The 17,848-nt window shown below is 45.2% G+C and overlaps 1 long non-coding RNA gene and 1 other non-coding gene across 3 annotated transcripts; one reads left to right on the top strand and one right to left on the bottom strand.

Annotated features, from left to right (window-relative positions):
* Nucleotides 1–212: 212 nt before the first annotated feature.
* LOC123392951 lies at nucleotides 213–376 on the bottom strand. Its single transcript, XR_006607675.1, has one exon. It is a non-coding gene; the product is annotated as a U1 spliceosomal RNA (small nuclear RNA).
* A 143-nt stretch (nucleotides 377–519) lies between these two features.
* Nucleotides 520–10,970, top strand: LOC123392917. Of its 2 annotated transcripts, XR_006607615.1 has the most exons (3): nucleotides 520–794; nucleotides 4,595–4,645; nucleotides 9,876–10,970. It is a non-coding gene; the product is annotated as an uncharacterized LOC123392917 (long non-coding RNA). The 2 variants fall into 2 exon arrangements; XR_006607614.1 differs by lacking the exons at nucleotides 4,595–4,645; nucleotides 9,876–10,970 and adding an exon at nucleotides 3,294–3,494.
* Nucleotides 10,971–17,848: the final 6,878 nt, after the last annotated feature.

A 17,848-nucleotide genomic window follows, 5' to 3' on the forward strand; every position in this document is an offset into this window, starting at 1 on the left:
CCGCTAGCGAAAAACTATTCTACATGGCACAGCCACCCTTCCTAGCTAAAGCCACAAACTCTGAAGATCTAGGCAGACGCATGCACGTAACTTATTCCAACACAACCTAAAACACCACAAATTGAAAAGTGAAAAAAAGCTACTACAACGGCTACACTAAGCATCCCACAAAAAAACTTCATCAAGTGCCTGATTTTCAACGAGAAAAGAAGCAGGGGAAAGCGCGAACGCAGTCCCCCACTACCACAAATTATGCAGTCGAGTTTCCCACATTTGGGGAAATCGCAGGGGTCAGCACATCCGGAGTGCAATGGATAAGCCTCGCCCTGGGAAAACCACCTTCGTGATCATTGTATCTCCCCTGCCAGGTAAGTATGACTTGCAGTCCCACCGCCCCACACCAGCTTCACACGCCTTGCACTCTTCACACACGACCACTTCTCTCCCCACCACTCTTGAGCCCCCCGACACCTTCCCCGCTTGCAGCACAACGAACCTCCGTCAACCGCCTCGCACTGCTTCCCGTAGCTCCGGAGATCCCATTGTATTTAGGCGGCAGGGGTCGATATCATCAGCCCCTGCGCTTCCTTATTTACATAGCACACGCCCTCTGCGTGGCGTCACAGGAGCACCTCCCTCCGGCGCACAACCCCGCCCCTGTCCTTGTCCCCTCTTTCCTTCCCACCTCGAAACCGTGCGGCGGCGGGCGTGGGGTCTGAACCTCTGGCCTGCGGGGAACCTGTCTGGCAGGCTCTTCATGTCTCTATACCTTTCTTCAAATATAATGCCTTTCGGTGCGTAAAACAAAGCAAAGGGAAGGGGCTCCTTTTAGATCCAGTCAGTTTTAACTTTGTGATCCAGGATTTCAATTTCAATTTCAGTTTGTCCAGAGGCGCCTGGGTGGTGCAGTTAAGCACTGGATTCTTGGCTTCACCTCAGGTCTGGATCTGGGTGGGAATGGTGGAGTCAACCCCGAGTGGACTCGCGGCTCACCGCAGTCTGCTGGGACTGTCTCCCGGTCTACCCCTGTGCTCCGCGCCTTCCACCGCCCCCCTCCCCGCGCATGCGCACGCTCCAATAGATAAATTATTAAAGCTATCCAGTATCCGAAAGCAGCTGAATTTATGAAACTATAGAGACAACAGGTGACTGAAAACCAACGCTTCTGGGTTTTTGTGTTGTTTTGACAGACAGAGCAAGGGAGGGGAACACACGCAGGGAGAGTGGGAGTAGGAGGAGGAGTAGCAGGCTTCCCGCCAAGTACCGAGCGCGATATGGGGCTCGATTCCAGGACCCTGAGACCATAACCCGAGCCAAAGGCACACAGACGCCACCCGGGCGCCCCTCGCCTTCCGTTTTCACCGCTAGTGGCGCTCCGGCCTGGGAAACCCAACTGAAAGGCTCTTTATTTTAACATTAAAAGTAGATTCTGTTCGGTTGCTCCTGTCACAATGTATTCATTGAAGGATTCTCCTCTGGAGACGGTAAAGCAAGCGGTAAAGGAAGTGTCTCTGGCCAGTCAGGCCAGGAGACGAGTCGGTAACAGGGATTAGGTGACAATGGAGCCAGTGAATGTGAATGCTTGATCCAAGCCCCATTCCTTGAATCCTGGCAGCCAGACGCATTGTCCAGGTGGCAGTGAGGAATACTTCCTGGGGAATCTGACTAGCCTTGTAACAGAAAGGGCATGTCTTCCTCTGTATTGCTTCTATTTCCCTTGCTGCTATGACCTATACCGTCCAGAATATTGGATTGCGTAGCTCTGCTTGTAGGCATCTGACAGCTAAGTTTTGCAAAGATTGCTTTTTACCTGACATCCACCTCACCTGAGAAGATAAGGAAGTAGGTACAGAAATGGCTATGCTATGTTTAAAGATTTACAGGATCAACACGACCAGATTCCTGGACGCAAAGATCAGCTGACCAGGGACAAAAAACTTACAGACCTTCCTCAGATGCCACACACACACACACACACACACACACACACACACATCATCCAGCTCTTGACCCCTTCTCGCTTTCCTCTTTGATAACATAAAAGAAACCTGAATTTCTTGCCAAGAGGAAATAGTTCTTTGGGTTAACAGTCTACCATCTCTGGGGCGCCTGGGGGGCTCAGTGGGTTAAAGCCTTTGCCTTCCGCTGGGGTCATGATTGAGCCCCGCATCGGGCTCTCTGCTTGCTGGGAAGCCTGCTCCCCCATCTCTCTGCCTGCCTCTCTGCCTACTTGTGATCTCTGTCAGTCAAACGAAAAAATTTTTAAAATCTTAAAAAAAAAAAAAGTCTACTGTCTCCATCTCCTTGGTTTGCTGTCTTTCTGTATGCAGTCCCTTTCCCTGCCCCAACATCTTGCCTCTTTACTGGCCTGGCATGGGTAGGGAACAAGAGGAGCTTGGACTTGCTATCAGCCTGAGTGGAAAGACCTGGCGTGGTCCTGTCAGGGAATGTGCAGGCACTTGTTAAAAATGCAAGGCCGATGTTTTGCTTTAGCTACTGCAGTAGTGGAGAGACTTCAGTATAAACCTGATGGCAACTCCCAAATACAGCAAAGACAACTGTGGGTCAGTGATTGGAAAATTACTCACAGAAACTTGGGTTAGACATCGACAGTGAGGGGCTTCTTGCTGGGACTGGGCCTGGAGGGCCGAGGACTAGGACCAATGGAGGAGGGCTGAGAGGAGCCCGAGTAAGGGAAAGCGGATGCTACTTATTCAGAGCTTGCAGCTTGTGGTTTTGCAGAGACTGAAAGGCAGGCAGAGGAGTGGGAGAGCTTTCTAGCAGAAAATGGGAAGGCTTAGTGTGTGCCGTGATTGGAGGCCGATGGCACGGGTAAACTATAGGCAGGTGTTAACTTTAACAGTAAGTTATTTTCCCAGCAAAAATGGGCTTATTTGGAAACAGCAGAGAACTGCAAATTCAAGATATGCATGTTGTGGCAAAACCACAGGCAGGCTGAGTAAACAAAAGAGGGGAATGTCCTCTTATGGAGGAGGAAGAAGTTGGGAGGGGTTGCTTTGAACAAAAATCCACTGGAGAAAAGCAAGAGTTCAGGGTGATGATGGCTTCTCACAGGCTGAGTTGGTGGGCGGTAGTCAGTTTTATGTAGGAGATACAATCCACATTTTTTCCTTTTGGGACCTGTCACTGTGAATTCTTTCCTGTTGAGAATTCTGTTGGGAGTCTCCAACTGACAATGCTTCCTGTAATTGATGCTGGTGGTATGGCTCCCCCTTCTGGCCTCTATTTTAGTGAAGTTTCCCTTTATTATTTTTCACACCAACTGAATTTAGGCATCCTGTGAGATTGGTTGGGGCACACCGCTCATCTGGCTCTCTCCGGTGGATCCGACATGGGAAGCAGGAGCAAGAACTCCGGAAATTGTCAACTACCAAGTCCTGGCATCATGGATGGGTTTCATAATATGCTCACACTGTTATCACCAAACACAGCAGCCTGGGTGGCTTAAACAATAAAAGCAACTATTTCTCACAGTTCTGGGTGTTGGAAGTCCCAGATTCAGGCGCCACCAATGTAGGGGTGGCCTAATAGGGCACCCCAAAATATGCCACTCTGGCATAAGGATTATTTTGAGCTAAAGACATACTTGAAAAAGAGCAGACTCAAGAAGGGTGCTCTGACCGACCTCCTTCTTCCTAAGCAGAGGAAGATAAAGCTCCCCTGTAAAGATGCTCTCCCCTCTACCAGGAGCTAAGAAACATTCTTGTTATCAGAGACAGGAAGTTGAGGCCGAGAGAAATCTCTGCAAATGGACCTTGTTAAATTAACTGTCTTTTGCCTCCTCCTATGTTTTGGTTACTTTTTCAAAATTTCCACTCTTGCTTAATCTAGTGTGCAAGCATGTAGGCCTTAGCACTTTTGGGTTCTTTATTTTTCCTTGACAGCTTCCACATAGTGTAAAATACCTGTGTGCTTTTCTCCTGTCAAAGTCTGTTTCAGGGCGCCTGGGTGGCTCAATGGGTTAAAGCCTCTGCCTTCAGCTCCGGTCATGATCTCAGGGTTCTGGGATCGAGTGCCGCATCAGGCTCTCTGCTCAGCGGGGAGCCTGCTTCTCTCTCTCTCTGCCTGCCTCTCTGCCTACTTGTGATCTCTGTCAAATAAATAAATAAAATCTTTAAAAAAAATAAATAAAATAAAGTCTGTTTCACAGCCAACTTAATTCTCAGGCCCAGTCAGAGACCCTAAAGGAGACCAGGAAGAGTTTCACCTCTTCTGCAGCTTCCTTCTCAGGCGTTGTCTTGGCTTACATCAGCCCCCATCTCTCGCTGTGTGCTCGCTCACGGGGCCTCCTTTTAGAAAGGGGGGGGCGGGGACGATGTTGAGGAAAAAATATCCTGGCTTTTAACTTCTGCAAGTGTCAATCCAGGTTTAGTAGGGGGTGTGGCCACAGCACAGACCCGTCTTTCTGCAGCTGGAAGAGGATGGAGGGCTATTTTATTATCCAGAACAACTGTGGCCAGAGATTTTACCAATCTTTGCCTAGCAGCTACTGCTTCAGCAGCAGATTCTGTAATAACTTCAAGAAATTAAGAAGTTCCTGATCATCGCCTTATTTACTTTTATCCCTTACCAGGAAGAAGGGATCCGCCAACAGGAGTGAATCCCGAATCACAAAAGCCTCCAGGTAGGTCCTCTCTCACAATGTAAATGGCGGTTCCACCAATGAGGTGCCTGCCTTCTTTTGCTTATGAAAAGCTGGGGGCAGAATTAGGGGGGGGGGTGTTTTGTGTTGTGTTTTGTTTTTCCCTAGCCTGAAATAAAAGGTTGTTCTAAATTCCCGAGGTTACCCCCACTTAGCAATGGCCTGGGGGGGTAAAGATGGTGTTCCTCTTTCCGGGCCAATGCCAGAGTAAAGGAAAAGAAAAGGAGGAGTAAGGGGTTTGTCTTTAGTTCAAGTATGAAGTCTTGATCCATCGTCTGGGACCGAAGCAGTGGATCTCCATGTCAGCTGCTTCTCTTCATCAGTCTGATTTGAAGGTCTCCAGCATCTGTGCTGACTCGTGTCAGGTGCAACATTTTTTAGCTGTGTGATGTGGACCTGAGGATCAATGCTTCCTAGTTTTGCAGCAGTGTCTGTGGTCAGAACACTTGGTAAGTTTCCTCTGCATGAGGCTCAAGGGCTGTCTTCCTCTGACAACACTTCCAGAATACCCAGTCATCAGGCCAGACAGACAGTGACTGACAGAATCCTTTGAAGGCCCATCTCGGAAGGCTTCTTTAACCTGCGGACGACAGCCCTGAGCGAAGACACTACACACTTCCTGTAGCTGCTGCTATTACTGACAAGGGAGAGAATTCCAAAAAGTCTGCAAGGTTTTTGTCAGGGTTTGTATTTGTCCAGGGATGTGGAGAACGTGGAAGGTATAATTTAAGTGGGAAACACACTTTCTAACAGTTTTTCCACTATTGTGAGGACATCAGCCTTGCAGTTTAAGGATAAACCTCAGCCCATCTGGAAAACATATCATACAGTAACAAGAACATATTGATAACCTCTACTACCAGGTGGCAACTGAATGAAGTCCAGCTGCACGTGTTCGAAGGGTCCAGAGGGAGGTCTGAGGCTTCTAGAACAAAGGGAGTTTTCCCAGGGTTATAGACCTGACAGGTCAGACTTTGCTGGTAGACTGTTTCCTGTAACTTTATGTAAAGTCTTTTTTTTTATTTTATTTATTTTTTTTTTTTAAAGATTTTATTTATTTATTTGACAGACAGAGATCACAAGTAGGCAGAGAGGCAGGCAGAGAGAGAGGAGGAAGCAGGCTCCCCGCTGAGCAGAGAGCCTGATGTGGGGCTCGATCCCAGAACCCTGAGATCATGACCTGAGCTAAAGGCAGCAGCTTAACCCACTGAGCCACCCAGGCGCCCGAGTCTTTTTTTTTTTTTTTTAAAGATTTTATTTATTTATTTGACAGAGAGAGAGAGATCACAAGTAGGCAGAGAGTCAGACAGAGAGAGAGAGAGAGAGAGAGAGAGAAAAGCAGGCTCCCCGCCGAGCAAAGAGCCCAATGCGGGGCTCGATGCGGGGCTCTATCCCAGGACACTGAGATCATGACCTGAGCCGAAGGCAGCGGCTTAATCTACTGAGCCACCCAGGTGCCCCACTTTATGTAAAGTCTTTCCACCAATGTCTATTTATCATCTGAGTCCATTTAAATGTACTATGGTAGGTTAGAGAGTGCAAAACCCCAAAAATGGGGCTGGTCAGGGAGCCAGGAAGAACCAAGTGACCACCTTGGTTTTCCACAGGCCCCAGCTGTTCCTTTAATTTACAGCCATTCTTTACCCACCTTAGTTTTTCTGATTCAGGAGCAGACTGCTTGCCATGGGTATAGGACCTTTAAGATGGCAAAAATCTGGCAACAAGGGGCCATTCTTTGCAGGAGCACAATGGACATTATCCAAATGTATCATTATCTTTATAGAAATCTGTTGCTGTTGGCTTGTATGTCAGCCAGCTTGATCACGTATTAAAATTTCTCTCAAAAAAAAAAATTTTTTTTTTTAAACAAACCTACAACTTTCTTTTTACGTTCAGATTTTGGGGGTGCCTGGCTGGCTCAGTCAGGGGAGCATGCAGCTCTTGATCTTGGGGTTGTGAGCTTGATCCCCATGTGGGGTAGAATTTACTTAAAAAATTCTGATGTTGTCCTATGTTTTCCTTCTTAAAATTATCAGTCTCACTTTAGTCACTAACACAAAAGTACTTTCTTTTTCCCTCAACAAAAATGTATTTCCATCCCTCCTTCTTTTTCTTACCAAAACCACGTATTTCACTTTTCCTTGTAGAGGGAAACATTTCCCTTATTATTTCCAGTAGTCTTAGTTACTTGTATCAGAATTTTTAACTCTTAGAAACCTTAATGTCTAGTCATAATAAGCTCCTGTGAACTGACTATTACAGCAGTGAGGTAGGAAATTGAAGGGACTCCGTTTTAGAAATTCTAAGTGTCCATCTCTGCTGTTTTTCTGCTAGGCCCCATTTACTCACACTCCATCTTTTGCCCCTGAATCAGCCAAAGCAGCTATGTTCCCACTTGAGGGGGACCAAGGAAATTAAATCATACTCTGAGTTCTGTCCTAGACCCCAAACACCCGTTAACACCTAAGAACCAAACATGGTTCAGGGTATTAGCTTCAAACCAACCTCTGCTAACGCTGGCATCAATATCCCTACCTTCCCTAATTTATGCAGTAACACCTACTGTTCCCCTGACACCTTTGATTGGGTCCTACCACACTCTTGAAGAAACACAACCCTAGACCCTCTCCAATATAAACTGCTAGCCTCCAGGAGACTTACTCTTTCCTTTCCCAGTCTTCCAGCTACTTGGTCTGCTATTCTCCACCTGTCACTCACCCTATTTAGGAAACTCTGTTTTCATGTTCTCTGGTGTGTGTTTCATTTCTGTCCTGTGGGAAGTCAAGGACCCTCTTGGCTGGTCCTGTGGGACCTCCCTGGGTCCTCAGACCCAGTCTGCCTATATCATGAGCTTCTTTAGATTTGCAAATTTCTGAGTATATTTTATAATTTCTAGAAGCACTTGCCTTTTTAAATTTTCTAGTGTGGCACTAACACACTTAAATATCTTTTAGTTTCTCTGTAATCAGAAGCCAAAATAATGTTTTAATATTCTGTCTATCTGGAAATGAGCTAGGTATTTAATGAATTTAACTTATCATTTATTTTTTTTATTTTTATTTTTTTTAAGGTTTTTTATTTATTTATTTGACAGAGAGAGACCACAAGTAGGCAGAGAGGCAGGCAGAGAGAGAAAGAGAAGGAAGCAGGCTCCCTGCTGAGCAGAGAGCCTGATGCGGGCCTCGATCCCAGGACCCTGAGATCATGACCTGAGCCGAAGGCAGCGGCTTTACCCACTGAGCCACTCAGGTGCCCCTAACTTATCATTTAACTAACTTAGTGAAACTGTTAAGGTTTCAGATTGCCAAAAAGATCTGGGGAAACTACTAAAGGAGACTAGTAAATTCCAGTGAAATAGAAGTTTTATATTTAACACTGGTAACTCTAAAGATGTGTCTGTTTTAATTAAGCCATCAACCTTAACCTAGTTTTCTTAAAAAATTTTAAAAAAAGATTTTACTTATTTGACAGACAGAGATCACAAGCAGGCGGGGGTGGAGGGGTGGGGGGGATGAGGAGGTGGGTGGGTGGCAGTAGGCAGCCCGCTGAGCAGGGAGCCCAATGCAGGGCTCCATCCCAGGACCCTGAGACCATTACCTGAGCCGAAGGCAGAGGCTTAACCCACTGAACCACCCAGGCACCCCTTAAACTAGCTTTTATTAATTCTGTATTTTCCCAGATCATACAAATTTAAAAGACACTGGGTTAGTTTCTTTTCCTTTCCTTTTTTTTTTTTAAATAGAGGAAGTTGGGAAAGGGCAGAGGGAGAGAGAGAATCCATGCCTAGCTTGGAGCTTCATGCGGGGCTTATCTCACAAGACCTGAGCTGCAATCAAGAGCCAGATGCTTATAACAGACTGAGCCACTCAGATGCCCCAGTTTTTCTTTCTTTCTGCGTTTTAGACTGCCCAATCCTTACAAGCACTTGCCTTCAAACCAAATGAATGAAACTCTTTTACAAATTAATTTCAACAATACCATCCAGTTAGAAGAATACTGACATTAGAGTACACACACACACACATACACACACACACACACACGGGTGCAGAGACACTATGGTTACTTTGGGGGGGTTTGCCTTTTTTTTTTTTTACTCTGGTTTTTTTTAAGGCCAACAATTTACAAGTCTTTTGGAGATAAACGGGAGGTTTGGGGATCAGTAAGGGAATAGGTGAATTCTGAATTGCCTCTAGAGCTAACTTCTGCAAAACTTATGAAAGATCAAGACAGCTCCTGTCACTTTCTGGAAGATTTGGGTTTTAAGTTAAATGACAACTTCGGGGGAGCCACCTATCCAACTACATTATCTGCTTTCTTTCCCTCCGGGTACAGTTTCAATTTTAAGTTTTTCTGGCATTACTGAATAACCCTGCTTGGGTGGTACGCTGGGTCCCCAAAGAAGGTGCAAAAGATATCACCTTTCCAAAATCCAAAATCACCCTGACAGCCAAAACAAAACACAAGTTGGACGCCCTAGGCAGACCAAACACCTAGCCCAGTAATGCAGAACGAGACAAACAAGAAGACAATAGCTATCCCCGGGAGAGAAAGGATCAATGTAATGGGCTTGGATCTGAAAAGAAAGGGACAATATGAAATTTTTTTCTCTCTCGCAACTGGGTGCTACAGATAGAAATTCAGAACCGATTCTGGTGAGAGCTTCCACCCTTCACTGGCTTGTGCCAGTTTTTCCAGGATCCCCTGTGCAGGCTCTGGTATTTACCGGAGTTACCCCTTGTCTGGTTAAAGGCGTAATACAGCAGTTTACCAGAGAATCTCTCGTTTTCATCAACTCTGAGAGAGGCCCATATGGGGCCCTCTCTTGAAGGTAGGTATGGAATTGTCTGTAAAGCCATCGGCTTGGGAGGCCTTTTGTTTACAGCTGTGTCCTCTCTTCAGAGTAGAAAAACAATTCACAGGATTAGCGGAATGGGTACTCAGACGATAGAGGGGATCAACAGGAGTTACATCAGAGTTATAGTCTTTTAATTTTCCATGAGCCTTTTGCAATGAATCTTTCAATACACTGGAAGGCATCTGGAGGCTTTGGCTCGCCAACTGAAACAAATATCCCATTCTGTTTAAACTGGAAAACTCTTACTTTTAAATACACTTCTTAACTCATCTTAGGTACTTGCAATGTTCCGCATCATGGACACTGTAATTCCAAGTTGTATTTCGAGTAAAACTGCCATCTCTGTACTTACAGCTCCTGGCCCCACAAGTTTTTCAACACAAAGCAAGCAGGCTGGCCAGAAGGTGGCGCGCTTGACTCTAGAATTTCAGAATCCAATTACCTAAGCCTCTGTTCCCACAAGACAAGATAAACAAGGGCACTTCAACACAACAGCAGTAACCAAAAGATGTTACTGGCAAAGAGAAGGCCCCGCATACCACCAGCAATTCCCAGCATGGACTCAACCAGTAGACTTTGGTACTTGGAGAGTGGGCAGGAAATGAGGAAAGGACCAACCAGCAAATCCGAGTAAATGGAAACCATGGACTGGAAATGGGGAAAGGACCCCAAGGAGGAACTACAGAGCGGACTGAACCAAGGGCTAAGGACTGCAGCTCTCTCTGAGCCTCCCGTCCGTCTTGTCTACCCCCATTACCCCTGGACCGAGAAGCCAATTAGATCAGTAGCTCCAATGCAGAAAAAGAGGGGAGCTCAAACCAAGAGAATCTTACCAATAGTCCTTGGAAAGAGCAAGACAGACTGAGGTCAGGAGGCACCATGCCTGCTTTTCATTATCCCTGAAAGCCACTAGAAGTTCACTTTTAATTCCTATGCTTAAATCTTAAAAATCTTAAAAATACCAAACCCATGAAATCTGAAGCTCTAATTGGCTTTATTAAATGAGTCACAAATCAGGTAGCATCCCATCTAGCAAGTACAGGGGAACTCTGCTGAGTTTACAGAGAGCAAAGGTTTTTAAAGACTGACACAGAGGGCTTAAAAATAAAAGAAGAAAGGAATTTGTGAGCCAGAATGCATCGTTTAGGCAAGGTTGCCCTCACAGGGGGAGGGGTGGGGGCCTATCAGTGAAGTTCCTACTACTGACCAAGAAATTCCATGTTGACTAGTCAAAGGTAACATTTCTGGGAGGTTGAAACTGCAGTTAGGCTAAGTAGTAAGTGTTTTCTTACTGGGTTGGGGTCTTTGTAAGTGGTACCATTTGGGGCCTGGCTTTCTTTTAACCTACTGTTGCCAGGTGAATTGGGGAGACACCAGACCCTGAGGCCTTGATCCAGCCAGTCCTAAAGAGAGGGAGAGGAGGAGAGAAAGGGAGAGGGACAGGGAGAGCTAGAGCAAGAGGGAGCTGGATGGCAGGGGGTGGGAGGTGGGGGGGGAGTCTTTCACTGATGATCAATATCAACAGGCTTACTACCTTGGGGTGGGAGGCTGGGTTTCCCTTTTTTTTCTTCTTCCTTCTTAATTTGGTCAAGGGTTTCCTGTCCTGGCACTGGCCACCTTGGGCCTGTCTGGTTTGATCCAGCTTTTTGTGGAGTGCTGCCCAGACACGCCTCTGACCTTCCAGATAGCTGGTGATGGCTTCCTCATTGCTGACCTCCAGCTATCCCGTCAGAACCCAACTGACCGCCTACTCTTTAACAGTATCAAGACCAGACAAATGATCCAGGATGTTGAAGTGGTCTGGGCTGTTGACCAACTCAAAAAGCTACCCTGGTAGAATTACAGAAGGAAGAAACAGGATTAGAGAAATTATGAAAATTTATAAACCTCCACAGAGACTGAGGGCAACTGCGAACTGGTGTGTGCAGGTAGTTGGATGTTCAGAGGGAGAAGATGGAGAAAATCATTTAGGTTCTGACCTTGCATCTCACTCCCATGGCACTGGCTCAATCATTTCTTATTCCTTCAAGAAAGGAATTACTAGCAGCACTTACTCAATTTGCCAATGTGGCGTGCAGTTTGATGTCTGGGACGCACATAAGCTTTGTTGAGTGAAACAGGTGTAGACACGCCTGATGATCCCTGGGTGTTCTTTTGCCGGCGTTCCCTCCTCCAAAACTGCAGGGCTGATGACTGTCATGGCCTACCCCAGTGGGACTTACCCACCCCTAAGTATAAAAGTGATCCCCTAAAGAGAAGATTTCCCTTATGGACTATAATGCAACAGTAATGGAAATTATTTTATTGTACATGTTGCTCTACACGTGGGAACTCATTCTTGATTTTACCACAACCACCAAAGACTGAGGCCTACCTCTACCCAGTTCCCCTCATCTCCCTATGGATTCTTCCCCCCATGTATCCCCCCCTTCCTTGTTCCCCTAATTCCTTCCCCTCCACCGGGGTGTCTGCCCAGCCCTGCAATGTCTCTCTGTTTGGGGATTTATTTCTTCATCCCCACTGCATAGTGAGACGTGGCCCAAAGGTCTGTCCAAGTCTAGCATGTGAATCAGTGACCAGATGACTCTGGACTCCAGGGACCACCAGGAGAAAGAATAAAAGTTAACACTGGTTTTAGACGCCAATATGCAATACCTCAAAGACCCATCAGACACACCTACCACCCGAAGGACATAGCCTCTTCAAAGTCCCTGTGCACACTAATTCCTCCATGTCTTCTGCCCTGGAAATAACCAGAGTAGTTTAGTTCCCACTTTCTTTCCCTATTGTGGCAGTTGTTCCCTGAAGGTCGAGACCCCAGGGGGACCTAACTTGCCCAAACACTAGATAGAGAGTTTGAAGTAAAACTTCGGAACACACTGCACTGGCCATACCCTGGTAAGTACCCACAGCTCACAGGCAGGGGGTGGGGGGAGGAGGGTGAGGCACAGCCCTGCAAAAACTCACCTTGGGGCTTCTTTTTTTTTTTTTTTTTTTAAAGATTTTTATTTATTTATTTGACAGAGAGAAATCACAAGTAGATGGAGAGGCAGGCAGAGAGAAGAGAGAGGGAAGCATGCTCCCTGCTGAGCAGAGAGCCCGATGTGGGACTCGATCCCAGGACCCTGAGATCATGACCTGAGCCGAAGGCAGCGGCTCAACCCACCGAGCCACCCAGGCGCCCTCACCTTGGGGCTTCTTGTCCTGTTTCCTTTCGGTCCCTGTTTGGGCGCCACTTGCCGCTTCCTAAAGGCGCAGGGGAGGAAAACGAAGCACAGGCCAGCCCTCAGTTATTTATTAGATACAAAATAACAACCAATAAAGAGATGGAAGACATAGACCACGAAACTCGTCAGTAAACAAGAAGAAGAGTAGGGTGTGCCCGGTCAGGCAGCTTGAATTTGTGCGAGAGCAAGCGCACTTAAAGGGATTACCTCCACAGCGGGCTTTCTCTGGGGCTAGGGAGACAACGGAAAAGGGAAGCCGACGACGGTATTCCGCCCTGAGCGGGCTGGGTGTTCCTGGCTGCTCGGCTTCAAGGACATGTATCATCCTCTCCCCTAGTGGTCCGCTGCTAGTACAGGTTTTTCTTAAGGTCATTTTTAAGCCTGCTTGCATGACCAATACAACTCCTCATTAGTTATATTTTAAGCAGTATATTATCCTGAGGGACGGTTACAATCCCAGGGTCCTGCGATTGAGCGATGGATCAAGCCCTGAAATCAAGCCCGGAAGCGCCCGCACCACCACCACCCCACCCGGCCCCCACACTGGACTCCCTCCTCAGCCGGGAGTCTGCTTCTCCCTGTGCCTCTGCCCCTTCTCCCTGCTCCTGATCTCACTCTCTCTCAATTAAATAAAATATTTTAAAATAAATATCTGCATGTACATATTGATATAAGTAAATAGATAGAAAAATGAATAGGGAAAATAGAAAAATGTCTCATGCAGAAGTATCCCAAATTTATGTAGCTACTACACTAACTGTGGGCTACTCACTTCCCTACTAATGGAAATGGGATAAAAAGTGATTTTACAGTGGAGAAGCCTAACAAACACTGCCTCAGCCAGCTGATCAAGATTAACATCAATAGAGGGCGCCTGGGTGGCTCAGTGGGTTAAGCCGCTGCCTTCGGCTCAGGTCATGATCTCAGGGTCCTGGAATCGAGGCCCGCATCGGGCTCTCTGCTCAGCAGGGAGCCTGCTTCCCTCTCTCTCTCTCTCTGCCTGCCTCTCTGTCTACTTGTGGTCTCTCTCTGTCAAATAAATAAAATCTTAAAAAAAAAAAAAAAGATTAACATCAATAGAGATAAATAATGTAATAGTACATATTGTTAAGAAATAGAGTTCTGGAGCGCCTGGGTGGCTCAGCCGTTGAGTTTCCGACTCTTGATTTCAACTGGAGTCATGGTCTCAGGGTTGTGGGATCCAGCCTTGAGTCCAGCTCTGCCCTTCCCCAGCCCAGCTCCTGAGCTCGCTCGCGCGCTCTTTCTCTCTCAAATAAATAAATAAATAAATAAATAAATCTTTGTAAATAATAATATTCAACCAAATAAATTTGAAGATCAAACTGTTTTTTTAAAATGATTCCTGAATCAGGCAGCATTCCAACCAATAAGCACAGCAGAGCTCTGCTGGGCTAAATAAAAGGAGGGTGTTTTTTTTTTAAGATTTACTTATTTGAGAGAGAGAGAGAGAGAAAGGGAACAGGGTGGGCAGGGCAGAGACAGAGAGAACCCTAAGCCAACTCCACGCTCCACATGCTCGGCACCGAGACCCATGTGGTGCTGGATTCCAGGACGCTGAGATCAGGACCTGAGCCAAAACCAAGAGTCAGACACTCAACCAACTATACCATCCGGCTGACTCCAAAAGGAGGTTTTTAAAGGCAAAGAGAAGACTTTAAGGAAAAAAGAAGAAGAAAGACAAGACAAGACCAAGGTACTTATCAGTAGGGAATATGTTATTTAGGCAAGGTTGCCCTCCTAGGGTGAGAGGAAGGAGTGTACCAGTAAAGAAAGTCCCTAGTACTGACCAAGAAATTCCATGTTGACTGGTTAAAGGTTACATTTCTGGGAGGCTGAAACTGCAGTTTAGGTTAGGTATGAAGTTTTGGTTTACTTTCTTGGGGTTTAACCTAAATGATGCTATTTTGAGCCTGCGGTTTTCTTTTTTAACAACACCCATAATGCAAAGTGGTGAGAATGGTACTTTACCTCCCAAAACCCATAACCCCTGATTGTGAGAAATACATCAGACAAATCCCAATTGAGGGAGTCTACAAAGTCCGTAACCTGTACTCCTGAGAATTTTCAAGGTCATTAATAACAAGGGAAATCTGAGAGACTGTGACAGTCAAGAAGAGCATAAGGAGAATATAATGGGATATTCTGGGTAGAATCCTGGAATAAGAAAAGGTCATTATGTAAAAACTAAGGAAATCTGAATAAAATATGAACTTTAGTTAATAATAATGTATTCGTTCAATTATGACAAACATACCACTCTAATGTAAAATGCAAATTGTAGGGGAAACTGAATGCATGGTATATGGGAATCTTCTGTACTATCTTCTCAACTTTTCTATAAATCTAAATCTATTCTAATATAAAAAGTTTACATAAGGGTGCCTGGGTGGCTCAGTTGGTTAAGCAACTGCCTTCAGCTCAGGTCATGATCCCAGAGTACCGGGACTAGGTCCCCCATCATCAGGCTCCCAGCTCCACGGGGAGTCTGCTTCTCCCTCTGACCTTCTCCTTGCTCATGCTCTCTCTCTCAAATAAATAAATAAAGTCTTAAAAAAAAAAGTTTATGTAAAAAGTAAAAAAAAATGCCAAGCCAATTATAAAAGTGGACAAAACACTTGGAATCTCTTCACAAAAGAAAATTTCTTTAGGACCAAGAGGCATAAGAAAGAATTCTCAGTATCATCCACCACTCCTTAGAAACACAAATTTAAAATGCCCTGATATAACATTGCATACCTATCAAAATGGCTAAAAAAACTTTTTAAAAAAGATTTTATTTATTCATTTCACAGAGATCACAAGTAGGCAGAGAGGCAGCAGAGAGAGAGGAAGGAAGCAGGCTCCCCGCTGAGCAGAGAGCCCAACACGGCCAATCCCAGGACCCCGAGATCATGACCTGAGCCAAAGGCAAAGGCTTTCACCCACTGAGCCACCCAGGCGCCGCCCCAGAATGACTAAAATTTGACAGAGAACACTCATGGTGACAAAAATGTGCAGCCAATTTATCTATTGTTGCTGGTAAGAGAGTAAAATAGTACAACCATCCTGGGAAACTGATTGATTCTAATAAAGTTAAAAAAATATATATCCAGGGGCACCTGGGTGGCACAGTCAGTTAAACAATGACTTGGTTTTGGCTCAGGTTGTGATCTCCAGGTTGTGACATCAGGCTCGTGAGATCGAGTCCCATGTCGAACCCCACGTGGGCTCTGTGCCGGGCACAGAGTCTGCCTGGGATTCTCCCTTCTCTCCCTCTGCCATTCCCCAATGCACGGGCTCTCTCTCTCTCTCTCTCTCTCATAAATAAATAAATAAATAAATCTTTAAAAATATATATCGATATCCCATGAAATGAAATTCAACCTAGTAAATATGAAGACCTAATTGGCTTTTTTAGGCCATTCATAAATCAGGCAGCATTCCATGTAGCAAGCAGAGATGCTCCAAGGAGACGCATTTTGAGCCTTGGAAGGTTTTTTGTTTTTGTTTTTTTAGAAAGGAAGGTTTTCATAGGAAGGAGGGTAGGGCAAGGAAGCTATTAGCCAAAGAAAAAGTGTTTGAATATTTTTTAAGGACACAGAGAATACTATACATTCTTACCAGTAAAATTTTTCTATCTCTCTAGGGATAGAGGCCAAGCTATTCATTCAGGTATCTCATGAGTATGGTTTGCTTTGGCACAAATCAACAGTCAGTCAGGTTTGTAGAGTCAGACGATGGTTTCTTGCAGGGTAGGGGCAAAAAGATATGGTGAGGCTTGACCATCGGCAATGAGGGTCACAAGAAAAAATAATATGTTAACCCAGGAGCTACAATTTATTCCTGATAACAGGCCATTGTAAGAAGAACTTAGATAAAGTCAGTAAGGTATTTTGGCTACTATATGGGTTTCAGGCAGGATAGAGGAATGAACAAGAGATTCAGTCTGTACAGCAAATAACCTATGAAAGCAGTGAGTTTTTCAATATTACAGGGTTTTACCACCAACTAAGGAGTCTTACTTACTGTGTAATATTGCAACCAGAGTTAGCATACTTATTAGGACAAGTAACAGCCCCAATACCTCAATCCAACAGTCCTTCATGATTAATTCCCCAAAGAATCTGAAGGGTGTTCTCCAACAAGCTAAAATGCCAAGTATAAGCCCATTCGTGGAATTCTTCATTTCCTGCAGAGAGGTCCACAAGGAGTATAAGGACACATTACAAATACTGCCATATTACTTCATAGAGAAATAGAAAAAGGAGGTTCCCCAATAAAATGATTACGAAGTGTTATAAAGAAAATAACAAGTTATTGGTTAAAAAAAAAGATACTGTACCAGTTAATTGTGCTTTGTTGGTGGTCCTAGAAATACAGCTAGCTCCTCTCATATTGTTTCACGAGATTTCTAAGTTTATCAGCTGCCCAGTGGGTCAGCTGATGATGAGTCATTTTCATGAGGGGTCTTTTCATGGACTGTGGCAAGATAGGTTTCTTGTTTGGGCCGTACCATAAATCAGTTAGTGGACTGAAACTACAACTGTGGTCATCCCAATAAGGTTTTTCTTTGCGGGATGTCCTAGATTGAACATCCTTAAAAAGGACTTTCAGATTTTCCTTCAGGAGATAATTGCCTATGAGGGCCTTGTTTTTGATCAATTTTAAGGCCGGGGTCTTTGCTGCTTAATCAGCCAAAAATCTGTCTTTGCTTCTCCTGAGTCTAATTTTGAATGTCCAAGAACTTTGAAAATGGCCAAGGGTTGGGGGCGCCTGGGTGGCTCAGAGGGTTAAGCCTCTGCCTTCAGCTCAGGTCATGATCACAGGGTCCTGGGATGGAGTCCTGGGATCAAGCCCGGTATCGGGCTCTCTGCTCTCTGTTTCCCTCTCTCTCTCTCTGCCTGCCTGCTCGTGATCTCTCTCTGTCAAATAAATAAATAAAATCCTTTAAAAAAAGGAAAAGAAAGAAAGAAAATGGCCAAGGTGGATGCAAGTTTATCAAAAATACCAAAAGGTTTTAGATACCAGACTAAGTAGGATCACAGATTGTGAATCAATACTTAATTAGGTATTTGACCACAGACAATAAAAGATTTTAAA

The sequence above is a fragment of the Mustela putorius genome, unplaced genomic scaffold (assembly GCF_011764305.1).
Source record: "Mustela putorius furo isolate JIRA1106 unplaced genomic scaffold, ASM1176430v1.1 tig00000695_pilon_pilon_pilon, whole genome shotgun sequence".
Classification (NCBI taxonomy): domain Eukaryota; kingdom Metazoa; phylum Chordata; class Mammalia; order Carnivora; family Mustelidae; genus Mustela; species Mustela putorius.